Here is a 25,170-nt window from a genome sequence, read left to right on the forward strand (position 1 = left end):
TCCTCAAAAATATTTCCCTTGAACATGGTAAGTGACCCTTATTTCCATGGTTTCCAAATAAGAAAGAAAATATAATTAGAGTTATCCTATCTTCCTGTGACAGTCTGACACTTCCATAGTTAAACTGTTTGTCTTTCATGCTCTTCTCTGGACTCAGGGCTGTTGTAGTAAGACTCTGTCTTCTGGGAGAGCCCAGTCACTTGCCTCCAGATCCAGTGACTTGTATCTGGGTTATCTGCCACACATATTCCTTTTATTCCTTTTCACCCACAAATATACTTTTAATTTTCATGATGCCCCAGATCCTGAATTGGCCTTTCAACAATTACTGTCACAGCTTTGGGAAAGTACTTTGTGTAACCCAAAGCTGAAATAGTATAATTTGTTAGTGAAGATGAGAACTTGATTTTCCACAAGGATCATACCCATTAATTGGGTATCTTTAAATAAAGAGAAGGAAGCAAATGTAACTAGTATTTACAGTGAGGAAAGTGTAGATTTCTGGTGCCAGATTGATGGACTTCATCTTCCCTTTGTTTCTCACTGGCATTTAAGCTCTGCGTACTGAGTTTTGTCATCAGTGAAAGGGAAGTAAGAAAGTCACCAACCTCAGAAATGTAAGGATTGAGTTCATACAGATATATAAACTGCTTATATCATTGCCTCATAGGAGGTACAGAGAAAATATCTTCTAGTGTTGAAATAGTATGATGCTGTCCATGCTGTCTTGTGTCAGACATCAAATTCGGAGATTTAAACAGATTATCTCATTTAATTCCCACTACAGTGCCTTGAAATAGCGGCTGATTTGTTTCAGGAGACTGAATAACTGTTTCCTGAGTCACATAACCAACAAGTGGTTGTAACTCTTAGGATTGTGTCCTCAGCTTCAATCAGGTAAGATTTGCCACAGTAGAACAGAAATAATACAGATGTAGAGAAAGTAAAAGACGCTGTATTCCAGGGCCCTCTAAGCATTTTAGTTGACTAAAATAACTTCCACAGCCTATGGTTTATCTTGGAAAGAAATTATATAGACGTTTTCCCCACTACATAGGTATAACCTGCTCAGTTTATATAATGTTACTTGTATGTATGTTTTCAGGGCTGACTATTTATTATTAAATGACCAAATGGTATGATATTCCCTAGGTAAGACTATTTCTCCTCTTTTAAAAATAAAAGAGATGGGTTCCCCTGTCCTCTCCCCTCCTGTCCCTGCCACCACCTTCCCATGTATAAAATTAAAACACAAATATAATAAATAAGAAAAAAATTATACGTCTGCAAAAAAATAAAAGTAGATAAATAAATAAAAAAGATGGTGGATGATACTGATATTATTGTAGCCTGCAGGAAGCATTTATTTCAGAATATTAACTTCCACTTGACAGGTTTTTATTTGAAAGTCATGAATCTGATTTAATTATAACTGAACAGAATAAAAAGAAATGCTTATCATTGATAATCTGTGGTTTTAAGTGTAAGCCTGTTATATTGAAAGAAAGCATGTTTTCCTATAGGACTGGGGCAAATCTGGAATGCTGAGAAAGGCAACCATTCACGGATTTATATTGATTATTCCTCCATTCATTACACATGAAGGTAGTTTGTGATCACCAATTATTTTCTCTTGATTACACCTCTATAGACTTAATATTTCCATCACATTTTCAGTATGAATTTGGTTCATTGAGCTTATAGGGATATCAATGTTTACAGGAGGTGTAATATTTTAAAGAGCAAATACATAGATAGTTTAGTTCTAAGTGGGATATTCTCAGTAAAGTTATTTGAATGTTCTGATTTTCTTTCCTTATTTGAAAAACAAAAGGCATTTTAAGCTTAGAGAGTGGAAAACTGAAAAAAATTACCATGTCAGGCACTATGTATTACATACATATATATATATATATATATATATATATTTTAAACTTAATTTCACATATCAGCCACGGATTCCCCCATCCTCCCTCCTCCCACCCCCAGCTCTATCCCCCAATCCACTCCCAATTCCCTCCTCCTCCAAGGCAAGGTCTCCCTTAGGGAGTCAGCCCAGCCTGGTAGACTCAGCCAAGGCAGGTCCAGTCTCCTCCTCCCTACACCAACGCTGAGCAAAGTGTCTCAGCCTAGGCTCAGGCTCCAAAAAGCCAGCACATGCACCAAGGACAGGTCCTGGCTCCACTGCCTGGGGGCCTCCCAAACAGTTCAAGCTAACCAACTGTCCCACTTATCTAGAGGGACCATTCCAGTTCCATGGGGGCTCTTCAGGCATTGGTTCACAGTTCATGCATTTCCACTAGTTTGGCTATTTGTCCTTGTGCTTTTTCAAATCATGGTCTCAATATCCCTTGCTCATACAATCCCTCCTCTCTCTCGCCAATTGGACTCCCTGAACTCCACATGGGGCTTGGCCATGGATCTCTGCATTTGCTTCCATCAGACACTGGATGGGAGTTTTATCGTGACAGTCAGGGTGTTCAGCCATCTGATCACCAGAGCAAGTCAGCTCAGGCATTCTCTCGACCATTGCCAGTAGTAAACTCACAACTCCAGGGAGGCTACCTAGTAAAGAGAACCCTGAGAAAGACACAGGGATCACCCAACAACAGAGAAATGGATGAGATCTACATGAGCAAACTGGGGGTTGGGGAGTAATGGAGGGCAAGGGTCTGGGGAAAGTGAGCCATTTTTTTTCTTAGAAAAGACGTATGAGGGAAAAAAATCAAAATGACTGACATAATCTTATTTTGTACAAGTCAGGACTTTCCAGAGAAAAGGACCAATGGTGTATCAGTCCAGATTCCAACCCAATCTTCATGGGCTTTCAAAGAATTAGCTATGGATTTGAGGGGCTGACAGTGCACAATTTGTTGATCTTTCTAGAAGGCTGGAAATTCTGAAAGAATTGGCAGCACAGGTGTGGGTCTGGTCTGCAGGTGGGTCAGAATATGGGCCTCAGGCAGTGCTTTTATGTTATGAGCTTTAAGAAAAATTATTCCTTCTTTGAAAAATTTAGGCCTTAGAGTAATTAGATAATGCCCACTCACATTATGAAGGGCAATTTGCATTATTCAGTGTCAACAGACTGTAACCTTTGATGACATTCACAACTATTTTTACAATAACACCTAGGCTAGCATTTGGCCACTAAGTCTACAAAAGATGACACATAGAATTAGGTGTCACACCACAGAACTAGATTATTTGTGGTATTGTTCTGATTGTATGTATAAGATACTTTGAATCCATTTCATAGTTAATTGATAATTGTTAGCAGAAAGTGAATCACAGGTTTTAGAATTGCTAGCCACTCCCCCAGCTATATGACTGCACAAGTGCTGGCCAGTAGCCAGGCAAGATGCTTAGTCATCCTAGGACCTTATGTCTTATGTAATCCATGTGCTGTGTGATCATGTAATCTGCACACAGTGTGATCACATAACCTATGTGCATGCATGACGTAGCTAAATAGTCCATATGCGAACGTGTGGGGGGTATCCATAAAAGCAGGTTCTACCTATTCCTTCTCTGTCTTCCTGCACAGTCATTCCATAGCCTATGCACATCTTTTCTATTCCCTTCCCTTAATAAACTCTTATGGTGGGTTTTGTTGTGCCTTGTGGCTTCTCTCACATGTAAACAGCGCCACTTTATAAATAACAACAGGTAAAGGACAAAATTTGGTGCTGGACTTCTTCATGCTGAAAGAGTTAGTAATTGATAAGAACAACTTGTAAGACAGAGAGTAGTCATGGGAGCAGAAACACAAGAGTGTACTGTGACTGTCTAAGGTACTGTCAGGCCTTCTCATCTTTACCTTTGGCTCAAGTCAAATTCCTTTTAGAAGTCAGAATACTATTCCCACAGACGTGTCTTTATCACTGTCCTGAAAAAGAGTGTTTGCTGGATTTGCACACTGGCTGAGCTTTACTGTTGTGTTATCATGGTGGACTTAATTTTTTCTTAGCCACCGTGATGACCGGCTCATTTCCTAGGAAATTCTGGCTGCTTTGCATGTGACAGACCATCAGTTTCTCATTGAAACCTCATCTGAAATGTAGCTGTGGCACTGTACGAAAGGGGGAGTATCTAATCTCTATTTCCACTGTAGCAAGTTAATATTTTTTTCTGAAGAAAACAAACCCAATATTTGAAGTTTGACATGAGACACTAATGGAGTGCCCTATGTGAACTCTTCAGAGTCATCAGCCCATGTGGTCAGTGGGCTCAGTTCCACCTCTTTGAGGATATGTACTTTCAAAAGAAAACAAAATAAATGTGTATGGACCACCCAAGCCTTATTCAACAGCAGCAGCAACAACAACAAATGGTTCTTAGTTGTGAAGTTGGTGTTAGCATCAGATGCTAGACACAGAAAGCAGGTATGCTGAAATATTGTAGCTGATTTGGTACTGGTGTATACTTTTTTTTTACAGTGCATTTTGTAGTTACCTTAGGGAGCCTGGCGTCTGTGTGTACTTTGTCAAACCTTTTCAAAATAAAATACTATTATCTATAGTTAAGAAATAGAACCCCAACACTGGTAAGTGGACATTATTCTGCTTATGTAGACTCTCTCTACTCAGACCTCTCTGCAAAAGATATTAATTGTAAGTCTAGAAGATATTCCCACTAAAGAATGTCATCTTCAGTGTTGTTATTCCTACTCTGTTGGGGACAGACATCCTTGCTAGAGCATAGTGCAGCCTGGCTGTGCACTATGATGCATGCACAGAGCACCCATACCTAGGAAGACTCCCATCACAGAGCATCTCCATAGCCTTCTTAATGGTGAAAAGCTGTTGGGAGTTCACTGAGGTCTTGTGTTTGGGAAATTCACATAGCAGTAGCTTGAGTTCAAATATGCCTTCTGAGGACCATATATATGCTCTGCAAGGCTGTTGAAGTGATAATGGCTGCAGAGGGTGCTTGAAAATGATTTTGGTGAACACATTCTGAGACTTTTTTGTAAGGCCCTACATAACAGAGGGGAGCAGAAAAATGTTTGAGAAGATCCAGTCAAGTTACCTGGTACTGAGAAGGAAACTACCCCCTGGATTCTGTACACACATGTACTTCTCTATGGAGTTTTAGCCATAACTTTCATTAGGCTAGATGTTCTACCTGTCATTCATGTGCTATTGTTTTGTTGTTGTTAATTTAATTTTTAAAAATAAGTAAATTTATTTATTTTATATCCCCACTGCAGTCCCTCTCCCTCCCAGTCTCCTCCCAGTCTGTCTCCTCCACACTCCTTCTGTTCCTGCTCCCCAATCCACTCCTCCATGTCTGTTTAGGAAAGGTCAGGTCCCCCATGAGTATCAACAAAACATGTCATATCAAGTTGCAGTAAGACTAAGCATCTCCCCATGTATTAAGGCAGGGGCTGTCTCCAACTCTTCTATTGGCTTTTGGGACCCTACTCCCCAGATCAGGTGGCCTTGCCTAGTCTTAATACATTTATTATTCTTTAAAGACTTACAAAGAAAACTAAGCTTCAGAGGTCTTGGGCACAAAGGAAGTCTGAGCAGTTAGTAGGCAGATAGGGGCTTGTGTACTTAACTCTGTCCCCCGCATTTTATTCCTGCAGAACATTGGTATTCATGTAAATATAAGGACCAAAGTTAGTTGTGGAATGTCTTAAAATGACTCTGTATATCCTGACTTGTCTATAACTTGGAGGGAAAAGGCGATAGATAGACACAAGGACATTTTGCTTGCTATTGGTTCTGCTCTCATTGGAAGACTGGAAACCATACTTCCCTTTTCTAATCTGATCTCAATGCAATGATTCATAATAATTGCCAGGCCAGTTAAGAAGCTGATCGTTGTAGCAAGAGTAAATGAGTGTTATTAACTCTGTCCTCTAAGAGAGCGGCAGCATGCACAAGAATAGCACATCTTTGTCTCACAGGCCAAATCTTTATCATTTAGTTTAGTCTTCACTAATACCCACAGCAGCTCACTGACAGAGCTCAATGTGAAGCTAAAAACAAAATACTTTAGTTTTTGAAATGAAGATGTCTTGTGGGTGATCTCAGACTTCAGTTAGAATTTAAAAGCCTTTTGAGGATGCAGCCAGAGGAAACAGATGATTAAAACCTCCTGAGCTTTGTAACTTTCCAAATTCCACTGTTTCCTATGTAATATATTGCCTTTTTATCAGCACTCAGATATCTGTCTGTAAAGCTGCACTTTTTGTCTGTTGTGTCTTGATGGTCTTTGTAAAGCTCCCCTGACTTCTTTGTGATTATTCATTTCACAAACATCCATTGGAGGTTTTGATAACTTCTCTCTCCATTGAGAAATAGCTTTCCTTTATTTTAATTAATATAATTGGATATTGTAATTAGGAAACTTGCATCAGGAGCAGATGGAAATAACAAACCGACAGTTGGAACAATTGTGGACTGAGTGGAGAACATGGGCAGACTCTGATTAGAGTTTATATCATTTCTCAAAAGTTCCCATTTCTAAAGTTTGGAGGGAAATCAAAACACATGTACACTCAGCATGTCAAAAGCAGCCAGCCTTCTACCAGACTGTAAGACTTTAAACAAATTCATCACACAATCTTTAATTATAGAAGAATAAAACATTTACTTTTTTTTTCCATTTTGGAGCTGAGGATTGAACCCAGGGCCTTGCACTTGCTAGGCAAGCGTTCTACTGCTGAGCTAAATCCCCAACCCTAACATTTACTTTTTTATGTATGAGACAAGCTTTAAAATTTATATTTTTACATATGAGAAATGTAATATGTATGTCAATTAGATTTTTATTCCTCTAAATGCTAATGTTGGGCTATTATATATGAACTCTGTACTGTTAGCTGTAGGAAATGAAGCTTGAATTCAGAGACTTCTTGTGTTTTATTTTCAGGTGAGTTATGAATGCTCACCCTGCTAAACTCTTCTAAATCACCCTTGTGGCTTTCATCATACTTGTTGTCATTGTATTCTCTCATTGACACCCAATGACTGCCTTAGGAGACAGAAAGGAAAGAGTGTTGGCAATCTTGTAGGTGAAGTCTTAAATTATAGAGAATTAGGGCCAGGTAAATTGGTCTGGGCGAGATGACAATACAATGTAGGATCTTGCACAAAACTAACAGTGTACTGGACCACTTTATATATATTAGGACCAGAGTCTTATCCTTGGTTTTAGCAAGTACTGAGCAACTTCTAAAATGTCCCTCCATATGACTATTGGACATTGTATCAGTCACTCATCAGGTTCTAGTTTAGAGTGGCTGAGCAAAACCTTCATGATGTTGTAGGCAGACTGCTGTCATGACAGGGCTCCCAATGTTCTAGAGACACTGAAATTGTCTGGCAGAATTGTCATGGAGGGTCAAGACTGGTGAAAGCCATCTTTGTCTCCCAATTCAGTGATGTCCAGCCACCTTTAGAACAAAAGTTCAGTTTTTCACAACACGCAGTTCTGTACTTTGTACCATGTGTTCTAAAGGATTCTTACCAAGGTTATATTGCTGATCTTCTAGAGCAATAAAATCATTGCATCCTCTAGAAACTCCAAGCAATTATTGATTGACTTCCTACATCTTTAATGGTACTCAATAGTGTATTGGTAAATATTTACCAACTTGCTGTGTGAAAGTGTGTGTGTGTCTGTGTGTATGAGTATACATTTAAAGATATGTTATACTGCTAAAAAGAACAGGAAGCAAGGAAGTGGGAAACAATGTTTCTTTATTTAAATGAATATTCTTTTGTCTCAGATGCTTTGCTGTCATTGTCTTATTGTGCCTGTTGCTTTTTAGTATATTTCATTTAATCCTCCTTCATGATCTCAAGCTTGGCCTTGCTCTGACCACTAGCCATTGAACTATTGTGCTAAATGCAGTGATTTCCCCTTCTCCTTCTCCTTCTCCTTCTCATTCTCATTCTCATTCTTATTCTTATTCTTATTCTTTTTTTTTTTCTTTGAGACAGGGTTTCTCTGTGTAGCTTTGCACCTTCCTGGATCTCACTCTGTAGACCAGGCTGGTCTAGAACTCATAGAGATCCGCCTGCCTCTGCCTCCTGAGTGCTGGGATTAAAGGCGTACGCCACCACCTTGATTACTTCTTTGGAAGTCCTCCTGGATGCCTTGAGTTGATGAGCTACTGTATGGATAGTTGTCCTAACATCCTAACACTCTCAGTAATGTGATTTCTCCTCTCATTGACTTCGTTACCCAACTGCTCATTTAAAATATTGTAGCTATTGATCATGGATATGGCTTAGTAGGTTTAAAAAAATGATAGCCACACCGCACAAGCCTGATGACCTGCATCTGGTCTCCAATATCCAAATAAAAAAAAACAACAGATGCAGGGTCACACATCTATAACTCTAGCACTCCTATGGCCAGATGGGAGGTGGAGAGAGGAGAGATGGAAGGGCAGCTGGTGTGCAGTACACAGAGCAGCAGCAGAAACAGGAATGGAAGGAAAGAACTAACTCCAAAAAAGTTGTCCTTTGACTTCTATGCATGTACCAAATACATGCATACCTGTACTCACATACATAAACACATACTCATTTATATGAACATGTGCAAAAACATACATATACATCATTCACACACAGCTACAGAACAATTACTGATGTGGGAGAAAAACCTTCATGGCAACTCAGAGGAAAAGATCATTTATATTAAGACTATAGATATAGAGGGGGGGGAAAGGAAGATTCCTTTCTTTGTGGCTGTACTCCTGACCAGGAACCCAGAACAAAAGAAATAGCATGAGGACAAGATAGATGATAATTTACCTGAATGGAATAAAGCAAAACAAGTCACCACATTTTAATATATTCTGATGATTTTACCCTCAGAAGTCAAAATAAATCTTCTATACATTTGCATAGTATGAAAAAATATCCTTGAAGTGCAGCCGTGTTTTAAGTTCCAAAGAATTCTTCCTGACACTAGCCTTCACCCCAACTGAATAGTTAGACACAGTAATTCCTGCACCAATCATGAAGACATGCCTTGTTCATAACCAGCATTAATTCTAGATCTAATATAGTCTGAAAGTCCTTGTCCACCTTATTTTTGTATAGTTTGTTAATACTTTTGGAAACAGGAAAATATACAGGGATTTTTTTTTCAGTGTCAGGGAAGAGTGAAAAAATAAGCATGAAAAAAATACATGATCAAATAGGGAGTTATCTAGGGAATGTTCACTCTTGTTTCAATTTGTGCTGGAATTCCAAATTAGCTTGAAATTTCTCTTTTCAGTTTTCACAATAGAAAAATAAATACTATACTATGATGAATTAACTCTGGGTAGGAATTTGGGGGATATTTTGCCCCAGAAGTACTTTACAGCATGCTTTCAGTTTCTTCACTTATCCCAAACAATCAGGGTCTGTGTAACACACTGTGTCCTTTAGATGTTTCAATATTTCTGAGGCTGAATTGGAACTTATAAGGATAAACTGCATGTTTTAAACCACCTTCAGTGTTCAAGATCCTGATGTCTGAAAAGGAAGAACAAAACAATACAAAAACAAACACATGGCTGAGGTTTAATCTTGTTTTACCATAATAAGAAAAGTTTGACCTTACTTGGTTTTGAGAAATGCAATCATTTTGCTATTTTAAGAAGGTAGTTTGCTTTGGAATAGAAAGAGGCATGATTGAGGAGATTTGTCTCTGTTTTGGAATGTATTTCTGACACAAATGAATGAAGACTGTTCAATTCTACCATTTAGTTAAAAGTGGTCATTGAAACCAATCTGCTTTTGTATATTGCAAATACACTGATTTCTTAAGAGCCTGTTAACTACATTATCATGAATTCAAAATATTTATGGATGATATATGGCAGATATCATATTTATAATTTGCTTATAACCAATTCTTTTATAAACTAGAAATATCATGGAAAATCAGGATAACTGAGCGTAGGTAGAAACAATGGGAGATGAATTTTTTTTAAAGCCATTGAATTGGCAACTTATGACCCACAGGCAATATTCAAAGATCTCCCTATTTGTACATGTGTTATTTATGACTGCTTAACACAATAAGGGCATACAATAAGGTGAATATCCATGACATTGGTTACATGACGCTAATGCTTAAAACATTACTCTTACTTATCCACCTCCACAGTATACCTCTTTCGTATTTTGTATCCACAATGGCTGTTTACTTGGCTTTGTTGATGGTAAAGTGTCAACTTTTTAGCCGATATATGCAAATCTTGTCTGCTGAACCTGGGATCTGAGAACCTGAAAGAATGGGCTGGACCATAGTCTAGTGCTGTAGACAACTTACTTCAATTTTGGTATACATTTATACACAGATATAATAAAGAAAGCAATGATTCAAGGAAGGTTGTTTGAATTCACAAAAACATGTGAATTAACACCAATAAGCACATAATAAATATTAACAGAGCAGCCCTTTCCCAGAACTTTGTCAGGACAGATTAATTTATACACAATGCCTGGTACATACTATAGATTATATCTGGGAAAGCACTAAAGCATGACAGAAGGCCGTATCCAGATTCAGGTTCTATAAACTGCCTATAACTGACAAAATTGGCTTCTAAAGCTGTGTTCTGACATCCAACAAGAATAAACATGTCTTATACATTGAATGTAAATGTCTAACACAGGAGGCACAAAAATCACACTCAAGAACAGTCCAGGGAACAAAGTACACCCGAGGTAAAAGGCCCTCTGCCTTTTTTCTTGGAGCCTCTTTCACAGTTCCCCCAGATATTGTTCACTATGACTCATTCTTTTGACCGTGTTCTGATAGTAAAAGGAGATTTTAAATACACGCCCTAGTTTCCTTTCTGTCACTGTGATAAATGTGCCCATCAAAAGCATGTTAGATGAGGACAGGGTTCATTTTGATTACAGGTGACAGCATCATTGGGCAACTTCAAGACAGGAGCTCAATGAAAGCTTGAAGCAGAAATCACAGAAGAATCCTTCTTGCTGGCCTGGACACAGGCTCATGCTTAGCTACCTTTCTTATAAAGCCAGAACCAGCTACCTAGAGAGAGTAATCTTCATGGTGGACTAGGCCCTGTTACATAAAATAACAATCAAGGCAATCCCCCACAGACAAGCCTACAGACCAGTATGACCTTGGTGACTTCTCAGCTGAGGCTTCTTCACTCAGATGGCTCTAGGCTGTGTGAGGTTGATGGCCAAGGCTAACCAGCGCATTAGAATACTGAACATACATCTAAATAAAAAGATCACTGGATTGAATGATGATGATCCAAGAGAGACTGCATTTTACAACTCAAAAACAGAGTCTCCAGCATATTATCACAGGTCTGGGTATCTTAACATTATGAATAAGAAAAGGAAAGAGAGAGAGAGAGAGAGAGAGAGAGAGAGAGAGAGAGAGAGAGAGAAGAGAAAGAAGAAGAGTATCAACTGGTGAGACATACAGTGTTGTGAACTGCTTTTAAGTATAGATAAAGAAAAAACAAAGGAAGGTAACAAATACTTGGCTATTATATTCAACTATTAAGGAAAAACAAAAAAAAAATGCCAAGGAAAAAATAAAAAGAAACACCGGCCTAGAAGAACATATAAATAGTTCAGAGACCAGAAATGAAGATTTGTTTGTTTCTCAGAAATGTCATGGGACCTACAAAAGGCTCCCCATGTTCAGTATTTTAAAGCATGATTAAAATGCTACATTATATAGTGGTATGATTTCAAAGGAGTATGCATGTAAGATGGCCGTGAGAAATGTAGTTTAAGTGCAGTACAGGCACCTAGTCTGAGACAAAGACATGCTTCGACACGGTGACCAATTCCTCTAGGCACAGCTTTTTGAACGTGTGCTCCTTGCTACCCCTTTTACCTGAGAAATACTTATTAGACTCCAGGCATATCGTTATAGAAAAATAGGTACACAAACCAATCTTGTACAGATAGTAGGTCACTAAGAAATTTATTTTAAGCAATTCTTCAATAATATATATATTATTGTGAATTGTAAGTTGCTGATAGATAAAATAAATTTTGTCCATGCTGAGTACAGCTTGTATCTTCTAGAACAATCAAACAAGAAATTCAGTTGAACAAATGAAATTTTATTGGCAAAGTATTAAGGCAACTCCATGTAGTTAAAAGGGAGGTTTATTTTGTGGGGTAATTTACAAGTAAAGGGATAGGCTACAGGGTCCAGGAAAGGTGAAGTGCACTCCAGGGGTGTTCTCTGGAGAACTCTGTTTGGTCTACCTCCAGCCTCCAGGATCCAGGAACCAAGAGAGCTGGCACATACAAATCTCTGGTCTTAAGGGCTCCTCTCTTGGACCCGCCTGGTAGGCGTGACATTACCAGAAGCCTCAATGGGGATAGAACTTCCAGATCAAAGCTGGAACAGTTACCCACTACAGAATTTTATTCTTATTCTTAATAAAGTTATGAAGCTTGTGAAACTAAAGCTGAAATCTGTTATGGAGGTTGAGCTCATGGACTCTAGAATAAGAGCAGGAAATTTCAAATTTAGATATCTTTGCTCATTGGCCACTTTCAATGCTAAGATCTTCATAGATTCATTGTGAAGATTAAATTCTATAATGTAGATAAAATGGCATAAAGAGTGCTTAGGAAGTTATCTCCTTATAGAACTAAAGCATCTTTTCAATGACAAACTTGTTTAACTTCAACTTACCTTGTATGTCACAGTGTTTCTACTTTCTTCTTCAGAGAAAGTATTAAGAAATCACGTACACTTTGCCAGCGAGGCACATGAATACGGGCAAGAGAACCTTGTGATGGCTCTCAGAATACCATCTTATACAATTATTTAGGAAAGTAATTTTTGTTTCTCCCGTTATCAGAATAAAAGCAAATAGAAAGTAATGGAAACTCCTTTTGTCTTGTTTTGTTTCCCTTTCCAAATAATATGCTCTGCAAAGTTCAGGATGATTAATTGATTTTGTGGGAGTTTAGGCTTTCTTTTTGATATTGGATTTTTTTCCAGCAAAAGCATTTATAAAAAGCATTCAAATATCTTGAAGAAGTAACTCAGATCCTGTCATAAGATTGTTGATGTTCCTACCAAAAACCAGAAAAAAACAGCAGTTATCTTTTAGAAATCATTCCTGTTCTGTAAACCAATAATTTGGAATTTGCCTTGAGACAGAATCACATAGTGCTGTAATTTAGACAGAGCAAAGTCTATGGACTCAGATGACCTATGCTTGAATTCCTTCCCTGCTGGTCCTTAGAAAAGGAACCTTGGGCAGTTGGCTTTTGCTTCATGTTTCTCATATATAATATGAATATTTTGACATTTTACTTAGCTGTTTATTGGGAAGTTTAAATAATTTCATGCACAGAGAGTTGGCACACTGGGATTTATATTGCTGATTCTCTAACCCTCATACATATATAGACTCTATGATGAATTTGTCCAAATGAAAATCCTGATCCAGGAGGTCTGAGATGGCCTGTTCCCTTGGGTACTTTTCTATTGCTGTGATCAAACACCATGGCCAAGGCACCTTCTAAAAGAAAGCATTTGATTTAGGGTTCAGAGTTTCAGAGGGCTAGAGTCCATGACCAACAGCTTGGTAATAGGTAGGCAGTCATGGTGCTTGAGCAGTAGCTGAAAGCTCACATCAGGAGACACAACGATGAGGCCTAAAGAAAATTGGGGATCACACAGGGCTTTGAATCTTCAAAGCCCACACCCAGTGATTCACTTCCTCCCACAAAGTCATATTACCTAATTCCTCCTAAATTGAAGATAAAGTATTCAAACCCATGAATCCATGGGAGCCATTGTTCTTCAAACCACCACACCTGTGGATCTGCATTTCTAGCAAGGTCCTAGGGAAGTGGAAGGTGCAGATTATAGGCCACATTTTCCATAGCAGGGAGATGAAGCTAAATACTGGCTCTCTCACTTTTTAGCCCTGAGATTATTATACAAAATGATAACCTCTTTTTGCCTTTGTTACTTTACCTTAAAATGGAAAACTAGTGCTGCTGACTTTCTAAGGTACTTAAAGACTAGCCTGATATTTGCATAGTTTAGAAGAGTCTTACAGACGTGCAACTTCAAAAGTACCATAAACATTAGTTTCCTGAACCTGGAAGTTATAGACATAGACCTCAAAGGCTATAAGTTTTAATGAGAATCCCTGGGAAGCAGCTGGAACACTACTTCTGATGGCCTAAATATGACATTTGCCCTTTTAAGCAGTTTTTAGAAACATCACCAGTGACAGGCTACTAAGAGCAGTGAGTATTATAGTTCAATTGTAACTCAGTGGTCCAGGGATATATGCAAAGTTCTGAGGCAGGAGGACCATCTTAGAGAGGCTTCTGACATCCATGTGAACTGAAGAACAAAAGTTCTCTTGAGTTGAAAAACAGAACCTTAAAATAAATTTACTTCACATTGATAACAGGTTTAACTTTTAAGTCAAGAAATAGAAATTAACCTTGAAGATAACACAGGACAAAATTTAAATCACCCTATGTATGGCAATGACTTATTGGATACAAAACTAGTCATGGGTGCTTAAAAGAGGCAAGTCATAATCCAGAGTTTGTCAAGAACTTTGCCCATTACAGAAATCTACAACTAATCAAAATGCAGAGTTATAGAGCCCTGTCCCATTTATAGCACAACTCTCTGCACCTATGGCTCAGGGATTCCCAGAGAAAAGTGTGAGTGAGGGAGGGGGCAAAATAGCCAGAGTAACAGGGAGTTTGCTGTGAAATGTCAGAGAAGCTATACCCATAAAGTCTCACCAACATGACTGCCTAAACGTGATCTGAACAAGGACACCAAGAATAGACATGCTAACATGAACAAGAGGGAAGGATGCCCAAGAGTCCTCAACCTTATACAGGGAACTACAGGAAACTGGGAAATGCTGAGACTGGGAAAAATAGTCTTCTCCAGGAAAGAGCGCACCAATTGGTTATCCAATACCAGATGGTCATTCCTGAAAACATACATACAAGTAATATCATACAGACTTAGCATCTTGTATATGTATACTGTAATCATGTGATCATATTACAATCTCAGAAAATCAAGGAAGTCATTTTTTTAAAATTTACACTGAAAAATACATTGTCAAAAGAATGAAAAGACACATTACAGACTAGAAGAATGGGTATACAAAAAGTAGGATAAAGAAGGGTCATTATTCAAATTATTCAAAAGACTCTGAGAAATCAATGATGAGAAAATAACCCACCTAATTAAACAAAGGCCCCTAGGGGCTTGTCTTTTCTGCAGCTATAATAAAAGACTCAATGAAGGCTAATTCAATAAAGAAAAATGGTTTATTCAGTTCATAGCCTTAGAGACTGGAAGTCTAACAGCACAAGACAGTCTCTGGCAACTGCACCAAGGCAAATGGCAGAAATAGGCATTGGAGGAATTGATCCTTCTCTGAACAGGAAGCTTCAGAGCATCTAGAGTCCCTTTTTTTTCTCTCAAGACACATACTTGTTTGCCCTAAGCATCACTCCACCTATTAAAAGTCTAACAGGTTTCCATATCACCACCCCGGGAACCAAGTTCCCAACTTATGAGCTTTGGAGAGGCAAAAAATATTCAAATCATGGCAGCCATTAACAGATAAAAAATGAGTGTCAAGTAGGAACAGGAAAAGATGTTCCACATCAGATATTATTGGAGATGTAAATTGAATAATAATGATGTGATATTATTAGTAGTATGGGCAAATTCTAGAATACTGACAACAACTAATTGTTATAAGACAATCATCAACAGATGTCCTTGCTCATTGCTGATGGGGATGTATAATAATAATTATATACAATGTATAATAACAATAATTTGATAATTTCTTAAAAAATAAACATTGTTCTGCCATATAATCCTGCAATGATAAACCTTAGTACATACACAAAGATGCCGACAACATGTCCACACAAAAACCTGCAAATGGGTGTTTATAGAAGGTGCATTTTCAACTGCCAACACTTGAAAATAACATTGAAGACCTTCAGGAAATGGGTGAACAAATAAAAGGGTATAACTAGCAACAGAGTCACATTCAGGAGTAAAAGGAAATAAGATATCAAGCCAGAAAGAAAAAAAAAAGCCAGAAGCCTGTTATTAAGTAAAAGAAATTGTTATGGAAAAGCTATGTACTGTGAGCTTCTCACTGTATGACATCAGAAAAAGGAAAAATGAGGCAATGCATAAAACAACTAAATGATGATAGATAGTACCTAGAGGTATTTTAGGTCAGGAAATATGTCCTTCACAGTACTAAAATAATGGAATCATAGACTTATAAATTTGTTGAGATTCAGATAGTACAAAGAATAAATAAATAATAATCAAGAATGAAGTCTTATACAGACTGTGAAGCTGGAGTGGTTATGCCCTCTTATGTTGTTCATCAATTTTAACTAAAGCCCTACTTCACTGGGGGGTAGGGGTATGGAAGATGGAGAGACTATGCACATATCAGGCAATAGAGTGCCTGGTAACTTTGAAATAGAGTTTTCTTATTGAAACTCAACTTTTATTGACAGATAAATTTTGTCATTTGTAGTTGGAGAGCTTCTCTCCAGCCCCCGCCAAGCCCTATTAGTCCAACAACCCATTTATAAAATAAACAAACAGACATTCATATTATTTAAACTGCTTGGCCATTAGCTCAGGCCTACCATTGTCTAGCTCTTACTCTTATATTTAGCCCATTTCTATTAATCTATACTTTGCCACGTGGCTCGTGGCTTACCAGTACCTTATGTCTTTTCTCTCATGGCGGTGGCTGGCAGCATCTCCCCTCATCCTTCACTTTCCCGCCTTCTTCTCTTCCTTGTCCCGCCTACCCTATGCTTCCTGCCTGGCTACTGGCCAATCAGCACTTTATTTATTTTAACCAATCAGAGCAACATATTTGACATACAGAACATCCCACAGCAGTCATTAGAAATAACTAGAAGTTGAGTCTATGAAATAGTGGAAAGTTATAATTATTCAATAAGTATAAACATGATCACCCTCTAATAATACTTATGACAGGACATTGGGTCAATGTGATTGCTATTCAATACTGATTATACAGTGAGATAATTTTAGTTCTGAACTGTGGCATGCAGTAATTGACCTAGGGCAGGGGTACTGTAATACAAAATCATCTTGAACTCAGCCAAAAGCCTCTTCAGTCCCCTCCTCCTTTCTAAAGAATGGACAACATACAATCCCAAAGACCAGGTGACTTTATCCCTTAGCTTAGTAACTCACACTAACCATAACATAAGGAGTCAACTCTTTCCTTTGTTGTGGTTGTATTTTGAACTTAGAGCAAAATGTAATTAAAGAAGCAAGAGTTTTCTTTGTAGATACCATTTTTAATCTTCACTAAAGAGGTCCCACAGATCTATCAGTTCTCCTTGGGAAAGACATTAATTTCCTTGGGTACCAAAAACTTTAGTCTCCTGATAAATCTCAAAAGAATTTAGTCTTGTAAGTTCTGTGTCCAATTACTGTAGGCCACATAAAAGATTATTCAGCAGTCTTTAGACTCCTCAGGTCCTCAACACCAGTTGAAGAAGTGAGGTCGATATACGTTGCCATCGTCATAATTAAACAAAGAGTATAGGTAACATTGGGGGAGGGAGACAGAAAGGGAGGCCATTTGTGCAAAGGAGAGGAAAGCAGGGCTACTGTAACAGAGAATGCAATCTGAAGAAAAATACTCAAGGAACACATGAAATATGAATAACGCAAAGGAGGCAAGTAACATTTCTTAGATGCCAAGAGGGACAGAGGGAAAGAAGAAAAGAGAATGAATGATTAGAGGCAGAGGAGTGTTGACTAGAGAGAGACTATTTTGTTTTACTGTGTCCAAGAAGAAAGTTGATTTAAATCATGACACCAAGAAGTTATGGTGAATATTGGGTCTTCGGTTTTCATTCTATCACAAGAAAAAATGTAAATAACACATAAAGAATAGTAGAAGTTCACGCACTAAGGACAGGTCCGTGCCCCACATGCCTGGGTGCCTCCCAAACAGTTCAAGCTATTCAATTGTCTCACTTATCCAGAGGGCTTGATCCAGCTGGGGGCTCCACAGCCTTTGGTTCATAATTCATGTGTTTCCATTAGTTTGGCTATTTGTCACTGTGCTTTTCCAATCTTGGTCTCAAAAATTCACACTCTTACAGTCCCTCCTCTCTCTCAACAATTGGACTCCTGGAGCTCCACCTGGGGCCTGGACGAGGATCTCTGCATCCACTTCCATCAGTTATTGGATGAGAGTTCCAGCACGACCATTAGGGTGTTTGGCTGTCTGGTCACCATGAGCTGGCTGTTTGGAACTTTGGGCTTACACAGGGACACTTTGCTCAGCCTGGAAGGAGGGGACTGGACCTGCCTGTACTGAATCCACCAGGTTGAACTGAATCCCCAGGGGAGTCTTGGCCCTGGAGGAGTTGGGAATGGAGGGGAGGGGCTGGGGGGTAGGACAGGGGAACCCATGGCTTATGTATAAAATTAAAACACAAATATAATAAATAAAAAAGGAGGAAAAAAAAGAATAGTAGAAGTTAAATTTATTTAGGGAAGATACAATCACTCAAAACCAGAAAGTCACTAGAGGATTGTCTTTGCTTTCCTAATTTTATCCCCAGGATAGAGTTTGGAACAATGATAGATACTCCTGATTTTTTGCATAATCTGATGATCACTGTGCATGTGATTGCCTAGACCTTACTTAAAAGCCCACAAAGGGGTCCAAATTGGCTATGTGAAAAATTCAGTATAGTTAGGTTTATAATATAGGTTTAGGTTGTTGTCAACTACAGGACTTGGGTATTCTGTTTAAAATGCTTATTTATGATTAAATATACATGTACATATTTAAAATTATTTTCTTTTTGTTTTACTTTTTTCCTGGAAGAAACTTCAGCAAAATCCATTATCTTTGTGGTTATGGAGACATCAAGTAGCTTTTGCAGCTAGTTAAGCTACCCATATCCTTGAAAGCCATAGCTGTAAAACATGGTATCCCCAAAATTACTCTTTCTTGTCCCATTGCTCATATCTAGATATCTATCTGCACCATCACTTGCTATCAGCTTGGGGCTACCTGATTACTTTTTGCAAGATTCTCTCAAACTTCAAGCTAGAGATCCTTGGCCAAATCCTCATACTTCATATTTATACTTCATTCCCTGCCACTAGCCAGAGAAAATCCTGTGTTTTAAAGAAACTTATTTGACAGGTGAAAATTGTACCATTGAGCCACTAATGCTTGTGTGTTTCATTTGGGATAGCACAAGGGGTCACAAAATTAGTAATGGGTCATGACAGAGGTCATTCAAGAGAAAGTAGATAGAACATAGTGGTACAAAAGGGTAAAGGGGCATCATGGAAAAGAAGGGTTGAATGGGGGAGGGTTGGAAGGCAGAGTAGAGAAGGGAATGTGGGAGGGATGACTAACATCAAAGTATTTTGAAAAAATCATATGGAAAGCTACTATTTTAGAAACTTCCAAAAATCCATACATACATACCAAAAGAATCTAAATGTAGTTACCCTGTAACAGGGTGACAATGCCCATACTAGATATCACAAATAAAAAACCAAGTGCCAAAATTTTATTACCCTTTTAGGAGTTATTAACTAGTGAGAGCTCATAGGTTTCTGAACATTGCAGGCTATTGCCAATGTTTTTGGTTATACCTCCAGAACTTGATGTTAAGACCCTGTTGTTGAAGACACAACATGCTTGAGACACAACACAGAGAAATCAAGTTATGCTACCATAGAAGCTTCATCCCCACTGCCTAATGCACATAGTAATTGGAAGCACTATGCACATCACTGGAGGAGGAAAGCAATCATTCTTATTCAGCTGAAAACCCTATGAACTACAATAATGAATGTCCCAAAATGATATGCACACTGCTGCAATGGTGGCACAAACATCATGGGAGCAACCAATTACTTTGTGTGTGGATTTCAGGCCTATTCCACAACAAAACAGCCATCTGACATCATTATTGGGGCCAAGAACCTGTGGCTAGACAGGTCATAGGCACTAAGGGAAAACCCATTACTATTATTCTGCTAAATAGTTATAATACTAAACCAACTCCTAATGACTTATCATTAGACCTATAGATTATTATATCTCTCGACTCTCATCAGAGAAGATTCTTTTTGCAGTAAATGGCAATTAATACAATATCCCACAACTGGTCAAAGTGCAGCGAATAAGAGACTGTGGAGAGGTCAGTTAAAAATAAGACAACCGTGTTATGGCTCCTCTTTTCAAGACTTGGAGATAGAGGCCTTTGAAGACTACAGCAAAATAGTGCTTTCTGGATACAACAGTGCAGTCGAACATATGAACTAACAGTAGTTTAAACAGCATTCACAAAAGCTGCCCAAACTCAATCCAGACAAAATCAGTGCTTGGAGAGGAGAGGTGAGTATGACATCTTACCCACAGCTGAGGAGCTCTCTCAGAAATTGGAAGCTGCTGGGAGAAGAAGCCCCAATGATGTAGTCCCTAGTCACTCAAGCTGTGCTCTAGTGGATGACCCCTAGATACCCAAGACTATCTGGGCAGCACAAATTAAATTCCATGGGTTTAAAAATATTGGAATACAAAATTGGATGGGTAGGGAAGATGAGATAGATCTGTGAAGAGTTGGGGAAGGAGGTTTAATAGAATCAAAGTACATTATATGAAATCCTCAAAGAATTAATTTGTCAAAAGATTTGTTTGATTGCACTAAGCCCATGTAGAAAACTTCCCATTATAAAATTAAACATTTCCTTGTTATTTGATTTAATTACAAGAATAAAACCAATCCTGTTTACAGTCCCATATACAGGATATGTATGCCCGAAGATGGGAGTCCAAAGAGCCACCTTAAATTTCTTCCCATACCAGAAAGAACATACTTGGTGAGGCTTAGACTTTTTACAAGTGTTTGGAGTCTTTGGCCCATTTGTCTTGGTAAGGTGACTCATTAATATAGGAGTCATGAGGATAAAGCAATATTTATGACAGCAGTAACTACATTGGATAGTCTATTTCTTTTTTCTAATTGGCCTACTTTATTGTTTTAAGAAATCTTCATAAAAGGGCTATTAAATGCCATTGTGAATTTTAATACTTAGAAAATGATCTTGTAGGGTGGAATGTATTGACACAAGCTAATTCTGTTATAAGCTTGACATACTGAGTCTCCTTCATTTTGCAGTAAGTTGTCATTTCTCATACATGGTAGTTATATTTACCAAGCCTGCTTGTGTTGTTACTTTAGGCTACATTATGATTCTAATTATTCTTAATTGCTGTGTTATTGTTTGTCTGTATTGAGTAATATATCAGCTGTGTTTAGGTTATTATTTTCTATCTTGAGTTTCCTTTTGTGTCAATGGTTTATATATACAAATAGATGTTCACCTTCAAAAACATTTATAGTAAGTCTTATAGAGATATTTTTTAAACATGACCCCAGTATCAAAACTACCAGTCCAATGTACTGTATGTTGTTCTTGATATTTATTTTTCTGTATAAAGTAAATGGAGAAGACAGTGAAGATTAGACTGTGGTGTGGGTGTTACCTTGTGATTAGATAATCTAGCAACCTATGGCAGCACAAAAAGAAATGATAATGAAGTAGATAATGATGCTCATTGCAAAATCCTAGACTTCAATTGGCTATTTAAAATCCTCCCACAGAATATCATGGTGGCTGCAAACATAATTACAAGTAATCAAGAGGACAACAATCATGACACAGTGGAAATGGCAGGAATCAGTAGGCAGGAGATGAACCAGAGTCATTCTTTGTTGTTAGTGTCCTACATTTCTGTGTATCTCCTTTCACAAGGGACCAGTGGTAGAAACAGCTCAGTAATAGACAGAACAAAACAATTTGGAAATTGCATATATACATATATACAAATATATAATTACATTTAATTATTCAACTTTGATTTAATATCGCAATCCTTTCCCATGTTTTAAGTTATATTAAGTGAATACTATGAAGCAATCTCTAATTGCTTGATACTCTGAGCTAGGGAAGCCATTTTAAATAGGCAGAGAAGAGATATGTAGGCCAATAATAATGATGCCTCTTTAGCACCAGTCATAGCTCCCTTCTGCAAGGCCACTAGGATGAATGTTCCCCTCTACCCTAAGTAAAAGTAGTTACTGAACCATCCAAAGTTCTCTAAGGATTGTGATAACAGAACCCCTGATATAAACTTATTCAAATAGCTCTAGATGAATTTGCACTTTCAGGAACCAGGGCAATCAGCTGGCTATCATTGTGAAGTTTCTCAAGTAGCTGGTGCTGGCATAAGGGTAGTGTGGCTGGCCATTTGATTGGTAGTCCTTTAACTCAAGGGAGCCATTTTTTAAATTTACAGCTAAATTAATATTAGAGATGCTATATACAATATTTCTTGAATAACTCATGAACATTAGTAGTGATGTTAATAGTTCTTGACATCTGCTTGCTACCCTGGGAAGAGATGCTTCCTCTCCTTTGCATCAGTTTGACATCTAATAACCAATATGAAAAACTCATAGTTATCATCTTACTTAATGATGATTTTGAATAAAATGAGGAGCAAGTCAAGGATGACACATTTTCTGTAATGGCTTCTACTCAACATTGTTCTATACAAAATATACATACAAATGAACATACCGATATTTATGCCAAAAGATGTTAATATTTTGAGTTGTCAGAAAATATAAATTGAGATAAAAAGTAGGTTTTAGGTATGAGCTAGTGTTTTGAGTGAACACATTTTTAGAGTCAGATATAACATCTCCAATATTCTTTTAGTTCTATTCTTCAGATATTACAAAGTTCATGAAATCTGATAGCAAAGTTCCTAAACCTTAAAACTGAAAAGATTTTTCTTAATTAAAAATCTTGTCTGTAATATTCTTTCTATAGTTGTTTACATTGGGATAAACACTCATGCTTAATTCTTTTTGTCACATCAGTTATTTTGTTTTAATATTTTATTCTTATTTCCTTGGTTTCCTACTTAATTGGGTCTAGCTACTATAATTCTAACAACTTCCATAGAATTACTGAAGAAGTATACCAATAATCCATGATTTCTATCCAAGTAATATGCAAGAAGGTGCTTCACCAAAGCCATTAGCGTCATTGCAGGGAAAGAAAATCCCCTGTGAAGGTCTGCAGCATTAAGGTTAGTAAAGAATGGGGGATTTACACAGAGCTGCAGGAAGTTCCAAACTGAAATGGTAATGGACATGGGAAACAAGAGAAGCAAACTGGAAGGCTTTCCCATGATTCTCCTTATGTATGCAGCTCTAGGTTTAGAAAGAATCCCTTCACAGACACACAGCACCTCCCAGGAAGGACATTTCTAAGAGGTTCTACAGTTCAGTCAAGTGAACACTTCCTGGCAAAGGTCTCTTCTACTTCCTAACCACATTCACAGTCATATGCTCACTCAAAGGCAAGAAGAGAGCCCAGGGTTTCTTGAGCTGGAAAACCCAAACACTTGGCAAATTTTAACCAAGAGTAAGTTGAACAGTTTTTGGCTCAGCCTTCTTAAGATGTATGAGTTATCAAAAAGCTGTATTTGTTATAAGTCAGTGACTAAGACCTCCACAAGGAGGCAAGACCCATTCTCAAGACATTATTTTATGGTATATCATAAAATACAGCCTCCCTGTCTCCTCTTTAACCCCCCCCTCAAATTTTTGAAGAAATATATAGTGTTTCATGCTATTAATTCTGAAACTTGTGCTTACTTAGAATTTTAGTATTTCATTTCTGTGTTCCCTTTAGTTTTTATTAATTTTGTAATATTATGAGAAACTTTGCCTACTGATAAAATAAGCATCTCAGAACACTGTGAACTGTAGTCTCATGGTCATTTCCTTAGCTGAGATTCAAGAGTGAACTTTTGGGTCATTTTCAAATGTGTTCTTAAAATTTAATTTCCTTTACTTCTGATGGTAGCATAAAACTAAGATATCCAAGTTAAATAAGGTCACTTTATTAGTCCACTTTCTCCATCTCTCAGCCATTGTGAGGTACTTTGCAATGTTCTGAAATGGGCTCAGCTTGAGTACAGTCTGAGAGACAAAAAGCAGTGGTTTTTCAAGTGTCATGGAGAGATAGAATCCTGGACAAAGGCTGATTTTTATGATGGACTGAATATTTTTCTTTCAAAGGACAAAGGTTCTGTGCAACCATGAGAGATACATTCTGGCTAAAATCTGTAAAATATTTTGATATGGGACTGGAAAGACAGCTCAGTGATGAAGTGCTCTTTCAGAAGATTGGAGTTCTCAATATCCATATCAGCTGGTTCATAACCTCTGGTAACTATAACCTCCATAGGATCGGATGCCTTTTTTGGTCTCTGCCTGGTCTCATGAACACATGGCATCGATGCCCAAAGAGACACATATACTCACACACACACAAACACAATACATACTTAAACTATTTCAATGTTAAAATATTATGATGCTATTGTTCTTATCATTATATGATCCATGCATGCATATTTATCAGAGAAGTGTTCTACATACAAATATATCATTGCTATTTTTGAAATTCCAATCTAAAAACAAGAAAAATGAATTTCCCACTAAGGTCATACATTTCTGGTACTTACCCACCATTTACTAATGGTGTTACTAATGGTGTCATTAATGGTAGATTTCCTGGATCATAAGGTTGTTTTTCCTCTCCAGTGTGGTTAAGGGAGAGGTGATGAACACTTGCTTCTACAAATCAAGAGACCCTTGGTCTTATTTCTCTTGATATTTATTTGTTGAGATATGAGGAATGAGGTCCTAAAAGCACTGTGTATGAGAATAAGACCACAGCTATGCCCCATCCTTCACTTTCTTGCTCCAAGGAGCATTCGGCACCAAGCATAATTGATAGAGAATCAATTGATTTTCCTTCTTGATTTTTAAGTTATCTTCTCCTTTAAATTATGGCCATTTTCACAATCGAGTCCAAATTCAGCAAACTCAATGATGCAAATTGGAAAAATTTTCCATGCCAGAGTTTAGGCAAGCTATTTCTAATTAAACTGTATATCGTGTATTCAGCACACAACCACACAGAAAAAAAAATCTAATTTCCTACTGTCTGATCCAATAGTATATGTTTATAGTTTGCCAG

The sequence above is a fragment of the Onychomys torridus genome, chromosome 15 (assembly GCF_903995425.1).
Source record: "Onychomys torridus chromosome 15, mOncTor1.1, whole genome shotgun sequence".
Lineage (NCBI taxonomy): Eukaryota > Metazoa > Chordata > Mammalia > Rodentia > Cricetidae > Onychomys > Onychomys torridus.